General features: G+C 40.4%; 1 protein-coding gene and 1 non-coding gene across 8 annotated transcripts in view; both read right to left on the bottom strand.

The window, feature by feature from the left end:
• Positions 1-22127, bottom strand: part of Sema1a (Semaphorin 1a) — a 129895-nt gene that overhangs the window by 47822 nt on the left and 59946 nt on the right. The window lies entirely within an intron of this gene.
• tRNA:Asp-GTC-1-6 (transfer RNA:Aspartic acid-GTC 1-6) lies at positions 4121-4192 on the bottom strand. The gene has a single exon. It is a non-coding gene; the product is annotated as a tRNA-Asp (tRNA).

Raw genomic sequence — 22127 nt, 5'->3', positions numbered from 1 at the left:
CAATCTAGCTAGATATTGGGTTATAATCAGTGAACTTTGAATTTTAAGCACAAGTCTCAAATGTTTAACGACTTTGAGTACCCTGGTTTTTAATTTTCTCCCAGTGCCCAAGGCGCAAGCACGTGCTGAAGTTGATGTGTATTGCCACATGACAATACATGGCCCATCCTCGGTGGAATCGCCAACTGGTGCTCCGCTCGGATGATGATGAAGCTGATGATGGCGACGACGAGGATGGGCACTTTGCTCCTGTTTAATGATGCCGTTTGCCTGTCGTTCGAAGGACATCTGCCTGGCTCATCTCGACGTGGCTGAGCCATCTCAGTGCCGTGACAGCAGCATGTAGGTTATGCGCTCACTTTGCGCTTTTCATCAGTACGGATCCGGATTCAACCACCTCCTCTCTCTCTAGTCCCCTATTCTGTGAGTGCATCACCCTCCTGCTACCCTACTGATGATCCAATGACCCATAAAACGGACGCTGCCACCGGGCGGAATCAGCTTTGCCGGTCTTTTGTGGTTCACGTGGCACGCGCACTCTAACATAAAGTGCCAACTGCAGTGATGACCAGACCAAGGTACAATTTCTTTAATTGACCTGGGGTTGTGTGCCAAAAAAAGGTAACAAACTTAATAGAAATGCCATTCAGCAATAAACAGCAAAATATACTTATAAAAATGTTTTTATATGTACATATATAATCAGAGAATTTGTTTTGTCATATTTAACTAAGAATTCACAATTCGCTGATTGTAATTTCTTGCTTAAGAGTTTTCCAGGAAAAACGTACCTTATGTAATTTAGATCCTACATAAAAATAACTTTAGGTACTTCGCATCTCTGAGGGTAGCTTGTGCTAAATCGAGCGTTGGCAACTATCCGAATCACATACACAAACGTCCGCGGACGAGGACTTAACTTTGCAGCTATGCTATGTGAACCGCCCACCAATTTGCATCGATGCATCTGCCTCGAATTGCGGCCACCAGTTGGCACAACCTGCCTTTCTGGAGTCTTTGAAAAGTCCAAAAATAGTGATGTCCTTATTTTTCGACTGTCAAGTCGATTAAAGATTTTTGATATGAGTGTCATAACGAATGGTCGTATCGCCACTATCTCAAAAACTAGCAAACGGCTTTTTAATTGCTTTGCATCGATTTTATGGAAACAAATGATGTATTGATAAAACATGATGTCTTCAGAATAAGCAACCTATTTCATTGTGTAATTCATTAGACTTCTCAGTTTTAGACTCCTGTGGATTTATTTACCCATTCAGTAGATTCTAGTTGAAGGATTTAGTAAAGGACAAAGCAAAGGGGACTGAGTTAAGTCCTAGGAAACGCTTTCAAAATTCAACTCGTCAATGTCATCATTGCCATTGTGCATGATTTTATGATGAAAGCATATATATAGCATATATGTACATACACACTTCTAGATTCCTTCGACTACTTGTGGCTCTTCGAGGTCCCTGCAACGAATTTTCCGACCGCTCAGCACTTTGTCGGGATAAACTTCTTCCGCAGCGTTTTATTTATTTAAACGGAAAGCCGATGAAGCTGAAAGTCTTAAGTGCCGAATGGGTGGTTCGGTGGAAAAACGCTTGCTTTGAAATCGGCCAAAGAGGCCGGGCTTTTATAATTTTACGCAGCTGAATACGTACGGCACACGTACCAGAGATACAAAAGACATAAAGAGTACAAAAGATATAAAGTAAACTGAAAGTAAAGATAAAAGCGCCACAGGCTCAGAAGAAGTGCAAAGACAATGATAAGGGCGAGCTGGAAAAATGCTTGTCAAAATGAAAGAGGAAAACAGGGGAAAATGTAAAACGCTAAAGTCGTCTCTCGGGTTCGGTTTCCCTTCAATTTTTTTTTTTTTCGTTCTTTCTACTTGACATGGCGGGTTCGGGACCTCTCAAAGGCAATAATTTTGCCTTGGAATTTTCACCTTGGCAACTGATGAATTGAAAAACTTAAAGTTTCTAGAGATGCTAATGGAGTGCAGTTGTTTAAAGGGAAGCGAAAGGTAGACTTATAGGTATACTTAGAGAGCGCCTCTAGATACTTGTTCAAGTGGAAGTTGAAGTCTTCATATATAACACGATACACACCTGCAAAGATACAAAAGTAAAAGATTTCATTAGTATATGGATTATGAGTTATGTAATTTCGGCAATTTATATGACTTAACTTGACTTTATCTATGTATTTATAAATATATTATTTATATATGTAGATAGTTAGTTTTTCTTTCCATACACCAATATACCTAATTTTCATGCACATCTTCTCGACCTAATTTAATTCAATACTAATTAAACTATTTTTTCCAATTGAGCTTTGGCAGCACTTTCATTAGTTTGTATTTATATAAATTTTTAATAGCACACACTTGGACCAGTGATTTCCATTTGCGCTCGCCTCGTTTTTTTTTTTTTTGTCAATTTACTCAATTCACTGATTAGTTTTCAATTGGAGCAGCCATTAGAGCTCCATTTGAGTAATGCACATCGTGTTGTGCAACTGCAACTGTGTTGGACAGTTGCCTGGCGACTGTCGGCTAAAATGAATAATCGAATGGTGCTCGGAATTGGGAGCTGAATGGAATTCTGGTCCTGCCCCTTTGTGCATATTGCCATTTTGGTTCGCTGCTCGCTCGCTTCCGTTGCAGCTGGTTTTCCCGAGCTGGTTTTCCGCCACCCCCCCACCCCACCAAAACTGTTGTGGCCCTTTTTTTTGTCCGATTGCTTTCCAGCAAGCCGGCAATTTATTTGCTCGTGACAAGGGGTTCCAACCCAAAGAAACAAAACAACGTTTAAAAGATGCAAATACCGCTGGGGTTCCTCTATATATTGCGAATGGCAAAATGGCAATAAAGAGAACTAAAATCAATGGAAATATTCGCGTTGGCATAAATTCCCTTTGAGGGAAACACAAGAGGGCACACAAAAAAAAATGTGCTCACACAGAACGAGAATACAATTCGAAAAAGTTTGTAACCCAGATTCCTTTACCCTTTCGCTGCCAATTTTTCACCAATTTTGTGTTATTATTATTTTTTCCGAAACTTTAGCCGCAGGTGTACTGCGCATTTAAGCTGAAAATGGTGGAAAATGTATAAGGAGGGGGCAGAAACTGCAAAATATTCATTGTTTGCATCAGACCAACGATAGAGCCTCAAATGGAATTCTCATTTATATCAATATCATGACAATATCGGATTGCTAAAAATATTATCAGTTGAAAAAAATGAGACTTAAAATTACAAAAACCCTACAGGTATCAAGATAGTTATTAAATAGCATACATTAAAGTTAGTTAGTCCCCTAGATAATATCCTGCTTACGTCCCTGATGGGAAATGTTGCTTTTGGGTTCCGTTCTGTGGTCTTCATATTACAGGATCTGGGCAAACTTTTTCCACTAGCCGCCCTTCATCCTGTTTTGTTTCTGTTATTGCTGCTGCTATTCTCGAATTCGCTTTGCCTGTCCCAAACAAAAACACATTCAAGCACACACACAAACACACATACACGCGCACACAGTCGCACACCCACATATCCTGAGGCAAATTTATTGAATTCGCATAGCAGCCAGGAAGGCAACTTAATTTTGAGGAGAAACTTTGTTAAGGTTCGCCATGTGCTCCAACAAACAGGAAACAACCAAAAGGGCCAGCCAAGCCCTCCCAGACATTTTCAAGTTCCCTTTCTAGTGGGCGGTGGATGGAGGGGGCGTGACCAGCCAACAACAAACGATGCTAAAGTTGGAGGTTTCGGTTTGTGTTTGCATTTTGTTAAGTGTTGAAAATTTATTAGTTTCACCTTAATTTGTTTGTTGCCTGCTTTTCGTAGAAGCGGGTAGAGTCCCCAAGGAGTATCCGAAAACGTTATTCTTTCGCAAGCAATTTATTGTTATTGCTTTCAACACCCAGCCACAACATTCCCATACAAATATTAATGAGGCAAGTGGAGCCGACGTCAATCACCCAATGTACGTTTCAGAAATGTTTCAGAAATCATTTAAGTCCGCATTCAAAATATATAAATAGGCTCTTTTGTTGCTTAAGATGACTTTTTGTCTTTTTAATTAATAATAAAAAAAATAACATCCATCTCCCCGACGGGGAATTGAACCCCGGTCTCCCGCGTGACAGGCGGGGATACTAACCACTATACTATCGAGGATGTTGTTTGCCGTTTACCAGATATCAAACTTGTAACCCATAGCGATAACTATCTGCTTACTTGATGATTCCGAGAGCTTTAGTCTAATTAGATTATTGCGATCGCTTGCGAGTTATACACATAACGTATACGTATACGAAAGCTTTAAAGCCTTAAAGCACACATCGCACAGTGGGCATAAGGGCAAAAAAAAAAAAAGAAGAACGTACTACAATAAAGGGGCGTGCGAGCGGGATGGCAAATCAAAGTCAGCAGCGCAGCCAAATGGGGAAACATTGTTTTAAAACAATGAAATACAAGCTGGTGCTGCTGCTGATGCTGCTTCTGGTGGGCTTTCAACCGGGGAGCCAAGCTGAGCTACAAGCTGCAGGGACCAGCAACACGCAATAAAAGACAAAAGTGGAATATGTGCCACAACGCTGAACAGATGCCAACGACCAACATTCTACCGATCCCTATCCCCCCCCTTCCCATTCCCTTTTCCATTGCCACCCCTGACGACCCCCCTACGTTACCACCCCTGCCAGAACATGCGAGTCCACTTGAAACTTTGCGCTATTGTACTTTCACCCCCTACCAGCCATATATATATTTTTTTTCTTGGCCAACTAAAGCCACTCACAACTGGCTAAAAAACTAAGGGGAAATAAAAAAAATACATTCAGAGAGTCGGCAGAATCCAACCGGTTTTTACTTCGCTTCGTAACATATTAAAAAATATAGTTACTTCTAGAATGTAGATGATATTATGCCAAAGTTATTTAGCATTCACATTTAATGTTCATAATAAATATGCAAGAATATTTTCATGCACCAAAGCTATAAAAATGTTTCGTACATATAAAGTTGTAAAGCTGTCTATGAATGATATCATCACACAACATTTCCACAATTATACTAATAAGTTATAAGTAATTTAACGCACTTAACCATATCGTATACAAATCGCAATCCCTAAAAGATTATTAGAATACATATATGCCATATAACGATATTTTAATCAGAAAACAAATTTTTATAATCCCTGTGCTTAAATAAGAGTATACACCGCATGGCAAAAAAAAAAGAAAAAACTATTACTCACACAGCTACTGAAACTGCTGTTTGGTAAAAAAAAGTTGGAAAATATAATTGCTGTGCTGCTTTGGCAAACTCCATTAAATTTATAAAGTGGGCAAAAGTTTTATTCTCATACTTGCACATTTTTTATCCGCCACTTCAGACTGTGTGAATGGGCATATGAGCGCTTATTGATTAATAGTTTTATTGCATTCATGCAGACCCCGGTCATTAATTTTGCATGTTAAATAAAAGAGCACTCAATTATGTGGGCTGCATTCGAGGCGGGTAGTTGCTGAATGAAATATTCATGCACTTTATGCTGGGCCTACCGTCAAACAATGCATGTTTGATGTGGAATTAAAGTCCTTTTCGCTCTCTGCGCACGAATATTGATTAGTTTGGGCCGGAAAATAATATTAAATATTCCTGTGAGCTCCAAAGGTTGGGATTATGTTCTTGATGCATTTAATAGTTAAGCTCCTTTCAGTGGGTTCCATTGTGAAATGTGTGCCATAAGCTATAACATTTAAAGCTATGCATTCACATAAAATATACTAAAAAGCAATTTGTTCCCAAAAGAACAGAGTTTTAATAGCTTAAGAATTTGATTAGAAAAATGTACCCAAGATGGCAGAGCATCAAGGCAATAGTTGGCGAATCCCAAAGACGAGGCGCCAAAATGCCTTCGAGGCGAAAAAACCTGAACGGAATATTAAAAAAAAAAAATTAACAGAAAATTCGGGCGGGAATGCCAGGGACCCAAGAGATTTTCCCAACCGCCCAGAAGAGGCTGCGAAAAGCTTTTTCCATTTCATTTTCATAATTTTGCCATTTGGCAAGTATCTCACGCGTTTGCAATTATGTGAGGATTTTTCATTTCATTTGAGTTCGGGTCCATTCGAGACCGCAGTTGTAAGAGATTCTTCTATTGTTCATGTTTTGCTTGCTGCACATTTATGCGCAACCGCATTTCGAAAGCAATAAATTCTGCAGCTTTGCCCCAAAGTTGTGGAAGCAACAAAAACAGCGACAAACGGAATACAAAAAGTACGTGAAAGCTGCGAAAGAAAACTTTGCTCATTTGTGGCCACCGAATATTTTGATTTCCATTTTTATATTCACTCAGCAAAGCTCTGCGTGAAATATAAATTAATAAGTGTGCACACGGCAAGAAATTAAACATATTTTTTAGCATCGTTCAAAATGATTTTTTTTACAATTTTTTTTAATAATTATATTGAAAACAGAAGTTATATGACAATTTTTTTATATGCATAAAAACTTTCAACAAAATGTGTTTTCATACATAACCAATGATTTTCCCCACACTTAAACAACTATTTCTTTTCTTAAAATGCTTATTGTAGTTGCAAAAATTTGTGCGTACAGTTGAACAACTGGAAAAAGTATATAAATATTTCACACGCTTGTTTTTATTGAAAAGAATATTTTTTGATGTTCCGGCAGCTGTTTACTTGGCTGCCTTTCATTACTTGATTTCATTTTTTCTGTTGCCTCCGTTCTAAGCAAAGTTTTGTGGACTTTTCGCCAGAGCCAGAGCAGCTTGTTATTATTATTTTTTGCCTTCAATGGCAAAAGTTGTAGTAGGAAACAACAATTTCTGCAACCCCACCCCCGCACCGAACTCTCACCACTTTACTCAGTTGAACCTTTGGTCCAAGTTCCCGTCGAGTTTTACCATGAAAATTAATTGCGCATTTATTTTGAGTGAGTTTTCGCATCCTGGCGCAGTAAAGGACGAAACTGGGGGGCTTTCCTTATAACAACCTGCCAGCATTTGCTGTTGCCATTCGCCGTCTTCTGCGGTTCCTTTCATCCCCCGGAAAACACGGCGGCGGTAAAAGTTAAGTAACCGTGCTCGAGTGGCATCGCCCTTCTACAGGTGACTGCGAAGAGGTTTATGCGTGTGAATCTCACGCTCCATTCAGGCAATCAGTATGGCAGCTACTTGTGGTCCTGCACGAGATAGAAGACCATCTCGGGAAATTTTAGAGGAACATTATCAAAAGGGAGATGGGGTAAATCCAACTATCTAACTAGTACAGGAGAAACTGACAGCGAGATTGCTCCATAAATCTTTTGGTTTGTATCTATGGTAGCATTAGGATTAAACCCCATATAAAGAAAGTTGTATCTGTTAATAAACTGGAAAAACTGGAAAACTGATTGCTCAATAAATCTGTTGGTTTGTATCTAAGCTCATAAATTGTAATAATTAAAGTTTAATTCATTTCAAAATAATATCTATAGCTGTGGTCAGCGGCAGCTGACAAATCGCTTCAAAAATATGATTATTTGTATCTACTTGAACTCATAAATTTAACAAATTAAACCATAATTGTGTTTTATTTTAATATTTTATTATCAAGCCGATGCTTGAAATACAGATTTTCAAAAGATTGAGTATGTCAACTAATAAGCTCTCAAACTATAGAATTTCCCAACCAGCCCGCAAATCAATGTGGTTACGATTAAATTTACCGAATCGTAATAAAACCGCAGAAACTAATAATGAAAAATCCAAACGTTAAATGACCCTCTGGGATAGTCAGTTATTCCAACACCCAGTCAAGTTCGATGGAAAGTTGCAGCCACCCAAATTATACACCCCAATCAACCATCAACCATCCAGCCAACACCCATTCCACCCACATCATTTGCAATCCGATAACAATGCGGGTGCGTTTAGTTGCACGATACACGAATGCCAACAAGAAATGCCTCTCGGATAGTCATGGTCCATGCAAATTACGTTAGGCCGGCGACTTTGATGTCGCCAGCAGTGAAATCGAATCACAGGGCAAACACTCAACGTGCCACGTTATCCGATCCGTTGTGGCAACCTGATTTGCTAACGATAATTTCCAGTTTTGAAAGCCATGGCATTTGCATTTCCGGATAGTGCGAGGAGGCACTATGGGGGATTATTGAAGATGTCCATTGGCGGAGCTCCCCCTTTTGATTAGCAATTATACAAGTAGTACTGGAGGATGTGGTCGAGAGCTTGTTGAGACTCAAATAAGAGGATTGCGACGTAAGTAAAACATTTTTTATACCTAAGAACTCAACGTAATAGTTCTTTGTAGAAATAAATTTATCTATGATCTATGACGTCATTCAGTACTTTCATCCAATTCACAGTACGTTCTAATACGAGTAAGTAAGTAGTCATTCTGATAAATGTATATAATTTTATCAAGATATCAGGCTGATTTCCACCCCCTAATTTATTGGGGTTGCAGTTGCCGGGACTCTGACGACACTAATCAGAATTAGTTCCTGCTATATCCGTCCGGCAGACAGTTTGCCCCCAACTGCTTAGTCGTACTTTGTGTCTACAATTTATTTCAGTCGTTTTAATTGATTCTGTCGCTTTCCTCGCTCGGGGGTTCCATGGTTTGCTCCATGGGCTGCCAAAGACGCAGAATGCAGCCGGCGCATCTTGTTATTTGTAGCAATTAATATCCAATATCTGGGTGCTGGCATCATTAGTTTATTTTCCTTTCGCTGCCAACTTTATTTTTATTCCCTTTCCAACAAATATATGTATATATATATATATATCTTTTTTTGTTATTCTTTTCTATCTGTCCGATACGTTTCACTTGGCGCTACAAAGAAAGCTACTAATATCAATGGGAAAACTACAACAAAGGCGCAGGCCAACTTCAGTACTGTTATTAAGAAGCGAAGTGAAAATACACTGGGAAAATCTCTTACTATCATTTAGTTTAATGGAAAACGATGTCACTAATGTTTAATAACTCCAAGTCATTATCAATATTTACAGGATAAGAAATAACTCATTCATTATTTTATGTTTCTTTAGATTTTAAATTTGAATTGCATTTTTTGCAGCAGTGTACAGGATGACCAGGGTTGACTGGCTTCTGCTCAGCTTCTTCCTGATGATGCTGCATTTGACAGACCATTTATCATCCCACTAATTGTGTATCATTAAAAAAAAAAGAGGCAAGTCCGCGCACAGATCCGACACTGGCGTCGATGTTAACCCAAAGGATCCGGGATAGGAGCGGGAAATACAAAATAAAAACAGCTCCGTTTTCATCCGCAGGACGAAGCCACAGCCGGCGGTATCGATGTTCGCTGACAATAGCAGACTGTGACAAGCAGCCGGGCTTGGCTCGAATGCCGGCGACATTAACAGGGGGCACTGGCTACAACAAACAGCCATGACAGTGATAGAAATCTGTGGCAAGCGGATTAAACGTGTTCACAGTCCGCCGGCAGGAGGCAAATGGAAGGAGGTGTCTTTGTAGAAGTCAGTCATCATTATTGCCACTTTGCCACCCACCGAATGGAGCGCAAGCACAATGGGTACGAAAAAGTCGATAGGGGGCACAACTAATGATTCTCAAAGAAATACATATATCAGATAACCCAAGATTGAAAACTTTTCATAAATGATTGGTTTTCGAAAACCCTATAGGATCCCCTTTCATTTTTAGGATTGCTGACTCCGTAACGTGCTCAAATAAGCTCCTTCTACTCTTAGAATTTCATTTAATATGATGTGGTATGTGTTATGCGTTCTAGATCAGAAATCAATAACTTAGAGCGTGCCAGCTTTTTTCTATCCGATTTTACTTTAGCAAAACAAAAGTATATAGTCATATAAAGGTCTGATCCCAGAATTTAACCCTTTTCACAAGTAATCCCCACTGTTCAAGAACGCGGACAACAATGGAGCCGGATGTGTGTCGATGGTGGTGGAAGCCAGACTAATGAGAAACGTGCGCCATGAGTTGCGATAAATGGTTAAGTCAGCGGAATCGCTGATAGTAAGCCATCTATTGCAGGTTCTGCCCCGCGGTAGACCCTCGCAACGCACAAATACATAATAATCATAAAAATTCAAAGCTTCATCGCCTCCCACCCCCCCAACTCACTAAATGGCATCGATGATGGATTACGACGTCAACTCGTTGGGTATGGTACTGAAATTGAGCCCGAGGTCTGATGAAAATGTTAATGTCGTTGCGAATCGCTTTGTTAATCCATCCATCCTACCATCCCATCCAGGACGAGTTGCTTGATTTTCCGATTCCCCAGCCTCGGTCCATTCCCATGGTAAGGTCGGAAAACAATTATGACCAGGCTTTGTGCAGGATCTCCCCGAACTGGTGGCCAAGTTAGTTTGGTGTCCAGGACTGGGCGAAAGTTGTCACGTAATACACACTAATTAATATTGATATTTTCTGATAATGAGCCTTCGATGGCGTGGCCATTGCAGTTTCTGCTTAGTCAATGGCATTTTGATAGGCCGGAATCGATATTCTGCCCTGGGGATAGCTTGCTTCTAATTAGAGAGAAATGCTAATTGAAATAGTAGAGTTGGAAATTCGCTTAAGTGTGTGGAGGAATTTTAAGAGTAAACCCCATCGATTGCTAAGTATGTCAGCGAACTCTCTGCATTGCTAACTGGCTGACTTTCCCATTAGCACATTTTGTGTATCTGAGATTTTGTTCAAACTTAAGCTCACGCATCAAACATAAATTTGTTTATGACTCATATAAAAGCAGCATAGCATCATTAGTTGTAGTTCGCAAGTCGAAAACTACAATAATCTCTGCACTCCCGTAATTAGTTATGTCTGACAGCAAATCTCGATTGCCACACCCACCCATTGTCATTAAAAAGCCCAACACGTATCTTGTTCGACATTTGATAGAACAAACAATACAAAACGAAGCAGGCAAAAGAAAAGGAAAACTCGTTTCGACCTTAACGGGGTCGTAAAGGAGCCAGGAGTTGCTGGTTGGTTGGTTGGTTTCGGTTAGTATGCCAAATGCATTCAACGCGGCAGGTCCTGCAGATCACACTTAATGGTTATGCCCATGTCTACAGCAGCCTCGTAAAAGTGAGAGGGACAAAAGCAATGAAAAGCGCCTATACTGAATGAAAAACGCATAACAAATTGCAAATTAAAAGCTTTAAGGTCACATTCCAAACATCACAAGAGCTTATGTCCTTAGAAACGGTAAGGTTAGCCTATAGATAGATAGATATAGATATATATATTTAGATATATTCATTTTTCATTTCACTTAATTTTTGTTCAGTGTACCTCTTGACATCCTGTTCTCTTCTGGCTACTGATAAGGACGAGTGGGTAGGGCAACAAAAATATTTAATGAAATCAGCAGTGGCACAACAGCGTGGAGATGGAAGCATAACAAAATGCAATTGTTGCATTATTAATTTATATTATGCGCAATTGTTGCAAACTGTGGGCAGAAGGTCCTCGCACACAGATGCACACACACACACACACACATGACCGCCGTTCATGCGGAAAATCGCGGCAAGGACGACGAGGGGGAGTAATCGGGGTAGGAAACAGACACAGGCCGCAAGATAAGCATGTAAAGGTTGCTCGACTGAAACCGTAAAAGAAGCACAAACATAACAAAAAAATATATATATATACTGCAAAGGATAACGACGGCAGGAGGAAGTAGAGCCAACCAATTTGCTACCGCTCTCGCTGCCTTTGTTTCTCGCCCGGAAAGGTGAAGGAAAATGTGGTAATAAAAACAACAATTGAACACAGTTATGATTGAAGTGGAAGCAAAGCCAGCACAAAGGACCTCACCATACGGGGTAGTTAAGTTAAGGGATCTGGGGCCGAGCCACCGCATCCACCACCACCACCATCATCATCACCATCACCACCACCACCACCGCCGACATCAGCACCACAGGTCCATCCCCAGCTGGCGCTGGTATTGTAATACGTATCGATCGATTTGACGGCTGCCACTGCCGATGACACACACACACACACACACGCAGCCTCTTCTAATCGCACGTGATACACAATGAAAGTCGGAAAAATTCACAAAATAATTCCAGATTTGTCGGTGAGAACTACGTACCGAAAAATGCAGCTTACGAATTTTTCTGCCTATTTGAATGACCTTTAAATTGCAATGGTCATGATACACGTTGACCAGTAACAAAATGTTGTCTTCATTTATTTTGTACCCAAAAAATTCACTTTTTCTTAACTTTATGACAATAGGCATACAAAATCTTCCATTAAAATTAATACGATATAAGTTAGACGATTTAAATGCATTAGATTTAGGTCATGTTTGAATTACTTCACGAACCCCTTAGAGCTGATTTATATCACTTTATTAGGAAATGGCATGGTTTCCGCATGAGTTTTAAGCCACGAAAATTTCTTAAGCAATCCGAATGTTAGCGAATCAATAACTCATATCAATGGCTGAGGTAGAGAGACCTCACCTCAATTCCATGTCTAATGCTCAGTTGGCTAATTTGGTAAACCGATTTCTTGCGCATTATTTCCAGCTCAGTTGCTCAATTGATTGAACTAATCAAAGTTTCTGCCTGAGTGCAACTTTCTCGCAGTGTAGCCGGCACAGGAAATGGTAAGTTTGCCAACAATTATGGTTCGCAGGCCCCACCACCTTCCCGCCGCCGCCGCTCATCCCATCCCATCCCATGTGTGTTGTGTTTGTGATCGAACTAAGCGCTGCTCCGTTTACCGCTTTGGGGCCATGGCCCATCATCCAACTTGGGGTTTTGGCAGGGTGGTTTTGGGAGGTTGGACAATGGAGGAGAGAGACTTTGATTATGTTGTTGCCTCAATAGTGGGGAGGCAACAAACGGGTGGCGCCACAAAGGTGGGACAGGGACAGAGGACTAGATCTCGGCGGTCCGTCTCTGTTCGTCGCCGGTTTATGGTTTGCGTTTGCATTTTCAACTAGTTAGCAGCTCTCGACGAGTCAGGCAGCCAAATTGCGGTTCACTATTCCAATGAGACATACACACCAGTACACTGCGCAAAAAATATCGACTCGCACTCCAAGAAACTAATAAGTCTTTGAGCAAATCTAATTCATTTGAAGGCATCGAATCAATCAATAAACGCAAGCATATCATTCAACAGAAGTGGGCTCTTCATCTTTCTCAGTGTATTTAGTATCTGTGTGTGCTTGGTCAAAATAATTGTTATTGTTGCTTGAGTGGAATGGGAATGAGTAGTGGGTTGGGGGTTGGGAGGCGATGAAGAACCGCATCCTCCAAACATTATAACGTTTTGCGGTATTGTGATTAACATTTCGGCCCGAGCCCCTAATGACCAAGTTGTCGACTTAGGATCGACCATTCTCGGCAACGGCAAAGTTATTAAACTCATATGTGTAACTCGGCATTGATTGGCGCCTGGTGGTGTGCGTGTGCGGTTTCCCAGTGTGTGTGAATGACAGAGTTTATATGCGTATGTGTGTGTGAGTGTGTGGATATGTATATAAGGGCCTGTGCCCGCGCTTGTTTGTCCAACGCCTCGTATACGTAATGAGTTTGCATGTGCATTTTCAATAAAAATTCATTTCACAATCGCTTCAGTCGAGTGTGTACAATGCTCGAGTAATTGCATTTTAAAAATTGCTTATTAAGGCAGAAATGGACACGCCCCGTACGCCCAGCTCCCTGATATCCTTTGTGTCGCCTGCCCAACAGAACGAACTGTCGATTCATTCTCCTTCTTTTAATGGCCATTAATTAAAGTTGTAGCCATGCAATTTCTGATTAGCCCACAAATTACATTCACGTAGCTATCTGCAAAATGGGCACTTATACCATTTAATTTCTTACTCAATTTAACCACATAGTAAATTCCCAGTATCAGATTGGGTCAAGAATTGACGATTTTACGAACCTGCAATGAGAGCAAATGGGAGGTAAAAAGAATTAGAATGCTATTTGAATAGGTATTTTCAATTTAATAATACAAGCTATCGACATGGTTTGGACACCTTGTCGTATACGTAATAATGAAACGATAATAATCATTCAATATTTTGGGACTTAAATTTGGCTATGCTGCAATTAGAATACCTTGCACTATATGGAAAACGCAATCCTTCTCCACCTTACCGTAAAATTTATGGGTGGCGAAAAACTTCGAGCTAAAGAGACGGATCCCGTCTGTCAAATCAACGTGGAGAGCGCCGCAAAGTATGCAATTTACAAAAATAACGTGAAATATTTTCGCAACGCATCGCTGCTTGGTTCGCTAAAGAAAAAAAAACATACCCCACAAACTGCATCCTTAACCCAACTTTTAGCTTCGACACGAACTGATTTATAAAGTTTACAAATGCGTGGCAAAAACCTCGTGACTTGACTTGACTTGAGTTGACTGACGGACCCGGGGTTTTCGCTAGCTACGGCTACGGTTTTGGCTTGAGCTGGCTTCAGTTTCTGGGATTTTGGTTGAAAAACGTTTGCCACTTAACACGTACGCCGCATATTTTGTGCCACGCCCTATCCTTTTTCGAGCGTACCCGGTCCGACCGAAATGTGTTTTTACACCCAGAAATTTTTGCTGATTTTGCTGAGTTCGTTTGCAGCCGGCGAAATTTGTACGCTGAGTGCAGAAGTTGCTCCGCTGACTGCTGCCATGTGCTTTGTTTGTGCCGCTCTGATCCTTGAATAATCAACAACAGCAGCAGTACTATACTATATACTATATATACCTATATATATGGCCGTATACACACAAAATCGAAAAAACTATGGTCGAGGTTGGCGAAGAGCAGGCAGCAGCGGCGTACGTTGCTCAAATATTAATGTTGACCCTGGACGGGCAGACAGGACTCGACTGCTCGTTAGCCGGATTCACAGTCCGCAAGGATACTTCCAGTATGCCGCAGATGCGGCGGCATCATTCGTAATCAGGAGATGAACTTTCGCCGTCATTAACACAATATTTTAAAGAATTGACAAAGATTTGTGCAGCTTGCGTGCTGAATTAGTTGATTTGTTCCAAATTTATTAGGTTTGGTTACGAATTCAATTGGCTAATGGTATTATAAAGGACAACCTAGAAAAGCCAATAAGAATAGCTGATATCACTTGCTATAAGAAATGCATTTTCATACCTAACTTATACTGAGACTTTGCAATATGTAAATGTTATTAAAGCGCTTCGAATGTCATATATTCAAACACTTTGTATTGCAAATCACGATGCGATGCCTTATCGTTCACTGCTTCTCTTCCGATGCAACTGTTATTTATATCTTTGTTATTGTTTTTCAGCAGCTGCTGATGTTGGGATTTTCCTGTCTGTGTTTTTGGCCATTAGATGAGGAAAAACTCCTACCTCCAAAGAATCGCTTATCTTTCGCCCTTTGGCTGGTTGATTTTTGCTTTGCTTCTCGGACTTTTTTGTTTCACCGATTTCGCGATGTTTTATGGCATAGTGCAGAGGATGCCAGCAAAATATTGTCTATATATTCCAACTTATTGTGCTGATGTTTACACTGCTGCTACGGCAGGACTCCCTTGCGCTGTCTAAGCTGCTGGCTATTTCAATCGGTATTTCGCTTAGTCTCAGTGCTAGTTTAATATGTATTTCATGTTTTAATATTTGACACGATTGCACAACAGTTGTTCGCTGTGTTTCTTCAACATTCTTTTCGTTTCCCAGTCGCCCGTCCATCGAATTCTTGGCATTTGCAGCGACCAGCAAGCCAACAAAGTTTCCAGCCATTTCCTTCTGGCGCACGACCTTTGACCCAACTCACACTGTGTCTCTGCTAACCTACCCCCCTCCCACAATCCCCCTCTTGCTGACAAACATTTGCGATTGAATAAGTTGGCTCCGGTGTTTGCCAAGATTTGGCCAAAGAAACGTAAAGATAGAAAAAAGAATTAAAAATAAAATATGCCGTAGAAAAGTTTATGACACTTATTGCTGGCAGAAGTTGAGGCGATTGAGATGTCCAATACTGAATCATTGGGGAATTATTTAATTTAAATGTATTGATCTGCTCTGGGCTACATTCAAAAAAAGGCCAGGCAACAATTTTAAACTATTTATTTATCTAGTTTTCAAATAACCAAAGATTATTTGAGTACACCCACACTTTGTATTGCTATGAAATCCAAGGGGTAATAAAATTGAAAATAAATATAAGAAACTATTTGATTGACTTGTGGTAATGTGTGCTTGCCAATAATGGCACTTCTTAGATAACCATCATAAAAATCAAATATTTTTCTTCGATTAGCCGAAGCCGAAGGCCAAGTTGACAGTTTCTCGTTGAGCTGAACATTTTTATTTGGTCTCCTCATTTCCTTGACTCCAATCCATTCGCAGTCCACCAGCTGTTGACTTCAACTTATAGAAGCTCGGGATTTAAGTGTTATTGTGGGCAATTTGATACTTTCGATTGAGCAACAACATTTGCTTGTGCGTTCAACTGAAGCGTGCAATCCAGACAGGCCAGCCCCACCCAACCACCCAACCCTACGACCATCCCCAACCGCACCACCCACCACCCACCATCGTGCGCCACTCAGCAGCGAGAAACCCACCACATAATGCTGTAAAAACACGCAAAAATGGCTGCCACACATGTGCACAGTGAATAAGAAAATAAATAACTTAATATGTGGTGTACATTTTAAAAAATAATACATTACATATAAGACAAGTGGAAAATGAGTTGTAATAGAAATGTATACTTATAATACAATTTTTATATTTACAATTGCTCAAGTTAAAGTGGGAAATTTAAAGAGCTTTCTCATAAATGACGGTATCATGGGTTTTCTTTCCAAGTGTAAAAGTCTCCAACACTCTTTTTCACAAAGTTACTCAGACGCTTCGAAAACAAGTTGAATATAAATGATGTTGTGTGAAGCGGCAGCAGAATAAGAATGAGAGGAAAGGACGAAGGATAAGCCAGGACTCGGTACTAAGAAAGATGTCTGGTCTGCAAGTGTGTGTGTGTGTGTGTGGGGGTTGTTGTGCTGGTTATTTATTTGTATGCTAAGCTGAAACATTCAAAATATCCAATATAAATCGTTAGCCAACTTTAACCAATAAAATATAATGCTCATGGACATTTATAAACTGACCAAGAACGGGACAGATAAAATGTGCTGCTTTAAATCTGAAGCTTGCTTAGCAAAATATACATTTTGCCAACATCAAGCTCAACAACTTTCAATTTAATGAAATATCAAATACATCTATGAACCAAATTCAATGTAAATTTTAAATCTATTTACCTTGAAGGCGCAATCTAAGACTAACTCAAGACATACACACTCATAAGGACGTAATGCAATTATCCTTTAATGCATATTTAATGCTAAATGAAATAGGAACAAAATCCATTATCCGTAGGTATGTTTAGTCGACCCTTTGTTCGCTTTTGGTCGAATTAATCTGGCTTTGTTGCTGCACTGATTTCACTAATAAATGGCTTGGGGCATTAATTACGAACGGGTAGATGGAAAACCCAATTATCTCGGCACTGAGCAGCAGCAATTTTCAACTATATTACATATTGTTAACCCACTTCGGTCCAGCACAAAAGTGGCTGATAAAAAGATGGATTGTAGAAAGCATTTTTTTTTTTGTTGTTGTGCGAAAATGTTGCAAAACTTGATTAGCCGGGCACACGACAGTATATATATGTACATATATATATGTACAGGACACAGAGGACCGTCTGATCAACTCCTGTTCACTTCCCGCTACTTTATTCCATTTTAACTTTTCTATGACGATGCTGCACAAATTTGCACAGCTGCGAATAAGTTTCGCCACCAAAAAACACTACGAACAAAAAATGGAAATCCAACCAAGTGCAATGGAAGCCGGAGCACTATCAGTGGCAAATTAATCCGACTCCAATCCGATGGCCAACTGGGAGTCACAGCACAAGTTGGAGTTGAACTTTCAGTCCGAGCTGCAGCCAGGTGGCCGGCATTCGCATTCATCACGGAATGCAACAGCATAATCGGGTGGAGGATCCACCACTTGCAGCTCTATATTCCCAGTCCCTGTTCACTTAGCAGTCCGAATAATTTGGTGAGTGGGAGGAGGAAAAAAAAAATAAGAACTAATTCCAATATATGCTGATGGAATCTTGCCAAGATTTAAGCTCAGTTCATAATTACAAATATTCATAAATCTAATGCTGGTATTTAACTTCGCTTATTACTAGTACTGTGTTTTGTTAAAATGTAAGCACATTGCTCTAAGATATTAAGTTAACAAACAAACTGATTAAACCGGTAAGCAAGTATATATGGGCTTGTTCAGCTCAAGCTTTAAATCTCACATGGGAGAAGAAAGCCGTGACTCACTGGGAAAATCACATCTCTAAATCCACGCCGAAAATGCGGTTGATTGCGGCATTCCGAGAGTGTTTTCCGCATTGAAAATCTGGCTACGTTTTCGCCATTTGTCGGCCGCTTGGAGCGTTGGGAAATTTGGGAGCGCTATAGCGTGATTGAATGGGTCGCTGGGCTGCGGAGCTAAGACCCCGGTCCGGATCGGATGCCACATAATGAGAGTTATGGCTAATGCATTCAGGGGTTGGCCATCGGTTGGCTTTTGGGTACTGGCCCAGCAGGCTAGCCAACTTGATGTATTGCCGAGGGCGTAACCCCAACTGGACTTTTTCGTTCCAACGCCCAGTTCAACTGAATTCCCCCCGTTGAATGGGCATCTAAAATGAAACACTAAACTTGTGTCTAGATGCAGGTGCACGTTGTTCTCCATCGAGATTTGCATAGTCCAGTGTCCGATTGAGTTCGAGTGAAGTTCTCTTTCTTTTTTTTTTTTGCAACCGACTTTTCTGTGGCCTTTTCATGTTCTTGCCTTGAACTCTGGCCCCCCCGAGCAAGGTGAAAGTCAAATGTGTCCTGCCACAGCTCGAATTTCAAAGCATACTCAAATAAATGTGGCTAGCCAATTTTTCCCTTTTGGTTGCTCATTTTTAATTTATTTAATGGTCCGACTGGATGTGCCAAACAAAGATCAAGGTGGTAAATCATTTCCATGGCATATTTGAGTAAAGTCGGAAAGGGTTGCTACATCGAAATGACTACATTTCTACCATATGTTGCCTAATGCCTAATGGGATTAGGCATTCGATACGGATGGCATTTGTGATTAGATCAAGTTGAAAAATGGAATTATTGATTTCTAGGATAGGTCTATAACAACAAGGACCGTGTTTGTATACATTCTCGTACATTTTTCTAGACCACACCTTTTTATAATTTCTCTGTGACCCAGCCCAATCAGTTGGCTTCCGTCGTCCGTAATTTCTATGTCCTCTTCAAGCCGGCAAAGTGAACCGGGCAATGTAAGTACCACAAAAACTGAATACCAAAGAGGATGTCCCGGGAAGATATAGAATCGCATCAGGATCTGGCCAGGGGGACGACAAAGGCGAGACCGAAGACCAGTTGAGTAAGCAAAAGAAGAATGTTGCTGAACAAGCAAAAATTTTATGACATTGCGAACAAGCTGGATGTGAGGAGCTCGAGCAGCGTGGCACGGGGCATGGCACATGGGGCACGCGGAACGGGGCGATGGTGCAACAAAGGAAATAAAAAGATGCGAAAAACGACTGAAAAACGCAAACACAATTATAACAAGTGGCAGCGGGCAAAGCCGCCCCAACCCTTCGTCCACCTCCCCCTTTTGAGTGTGTTGACCAACAATGTTGGTCACAACATGTACACACAACCCGCCCCATACCCCGTCGTCCTGGCCCTTCTACTCGTCCTTCCACTAACAAGAACTAATATTTGACAGCTGCCTCAGACCCAAAAAGCCGGGCGAACAAAAAAAAATGGAGGCAGCGTTCAACGACTTTTGGCTGATTTCATAAAAGGTCAAACAGAGCGGCGAAGAAAAAAAAAAACAACAGAAAACAAAATGCCCATAGCTGCAACAACAAAAGTCAAGTAGCCAGGCCAGCCCACGGAGATGGCCAAAATACAACGAAAAAAAAGTGAATTCTTAAAAAATGCTAGCAGCGAAAAAAGAAAACAATTTAGCATGCACAACACATGCTGCCGCTGCTCATTTTGCTGGAAACAAAGCGCACTGCAGAGCTCTCCCTTCGGTGCCCAGCCAGCAATGATGAAAAAATAAAAGAAAAAACAGCAAAGTACGAAAAAAAAAAAAAAAACGAAAAAGAGATATATAGGTTGGTGAAAACCATGGCGAAAAGCAATATTCAAACCTCCAGAGAAATGCCCACATACACATACACAGTGCATGCCACAACTATGTTGCAGGTACTCAGGTTATTGCAGCCAAATCAAATTACAACGTGGAAAAAAATTAAATTAAAAATGCGGCTTGCGAACATTTTATTTGCAGAATGAAGATAGCCATGGATTAGTTTATTGAATTCTTCGCTGAAGGGTTTATTTTAAAGTAAACATACCTATTCAACGGAATGGTTTGAAAATGCTGCTTTCATTTTTTTCACAATTTAGAAAGATTATATCAGTTGTTCGTTCATAAAAACCGCGAAAGGCTCAGATGCCCATTTGATCAGTTTTCAGCCCAAGTAAGCGCTTTAAATAATTTTTTTATTCCAGTCGAAACTCATGTGCCACGCCCATATCCAGAGACAACTAACTTGATGAAGCATTCAAACATGGAAAGCAAACAAACAGGAAAGGAAAAAAGGGAAAGCTGGTAACCCAAGCGCACATCAAACAATTCACAAAATTTAAGCGCACTTTCAGTTATTGTTATTTGAACCCTTTTTTAAACCCAACCCACAAACATACCCACACCCACACACCCACACACACGCACATCAACAAGTACAGTGAAAACAGCCCTGTTATGGCCACTTTAATCAGCAAATGGAAAAATTATATCATACATATATACGTAATAGAATTCTTAACAAATGTGCAGAAAAGAGGAAAAATAAATGCTGAATAATTTGAAAATGTATGCAAAATCCCCCAAATGAGCAGCCATCAGTGTGGCAGTTGTCCTTCTTATCAATGCTGACACTCGTCCTTGGCGTGGGTTTTTTGCCTCCTCACCACCCATCGCCCACTGCCGCCTTGCAAGCCATCCACCCCATCATTCCCATTCTTGGTGGCAATTCCTTTGTTGTCGCTCCAAAAAAGAATCTAATTTGAAATAAATGAACTAAATATGCTTAACACGCGCGCTTCCACACACACAAACGTTGAAGTAAGCCACCCTCTGCACTGAGAGAAATAAGCAAAAACAGAAGATTTTGTTTTGAAAATACTAAGACTAGAAAGCACATTTTTATATCATATTCTCAAATGTTTTGATTGTTACTTAGAAAATCGGTATTTTAAAAATATATATACATTTTCTTATCATTCTCAGCACACATTTCTTTAAATGTATCAAGCCACATACAATCGCCTGCGCGCCACCTATGTCCTGCTTTGGAAAAAGTCCTTGGCTCGACTGGTCCTTTTTTTTTTTTGGTGGGGTTGTTGCTCGACTGTTTTGTCTGGCGCATATGAAATAACTTTTCGTTAGGTTTTCACTTATTTTCCTCCATTCTTTGGCTGCACAGTCGAAACAATTGTTGCCACAAAACACACACACACATCGCAGTGAAAAGGGGGTGGTGGGGATTACGCCCACAGTAGTCACCATAAACGAATTTGCATGGAATTTTAATAAGGCCAACAAATATTTTGTATTCCCCCCTTTTTTTGGGTCTGCATTTGCTTATTTTTTGGTTGCCATTTTTTTTTTTTGATATTTTTTGTCGCCATTTCGGTTGGATTTCGTGCTATGCTTGTCATATGATGTGACTTTATATTTTTTCTAGCCATACAAATAAACATAAAAATGGAATTGTGATGACGGGCAATCAAAGAATTTGAAATTGTTTAAGTTGCTGCTATGTTTGGGTGCCAGTCTGAACCATAGAATAGTTTTGAATTACAAGCATTCTGTGCACCATACCGTCATTGTAGTTTTCATTGCCATGCCAGGCAGTAAATAAACATAATGGTAAA

The sequence above is a fragment of the Drosophila melanogaster genome, chromosome 2L (assembly GCF_000001215.4).
Source record: "Drosophila melanogaster chromosome 2L".
NCBI lineage: Eukaryota > Metazoa > Arthropoda > Insecta > Diptera > Drosophilidae > Drosophila > Drosophila melanogaster.
This window is presented reverse-complemented; position numbering and strand designations above follow the sequence as displayed.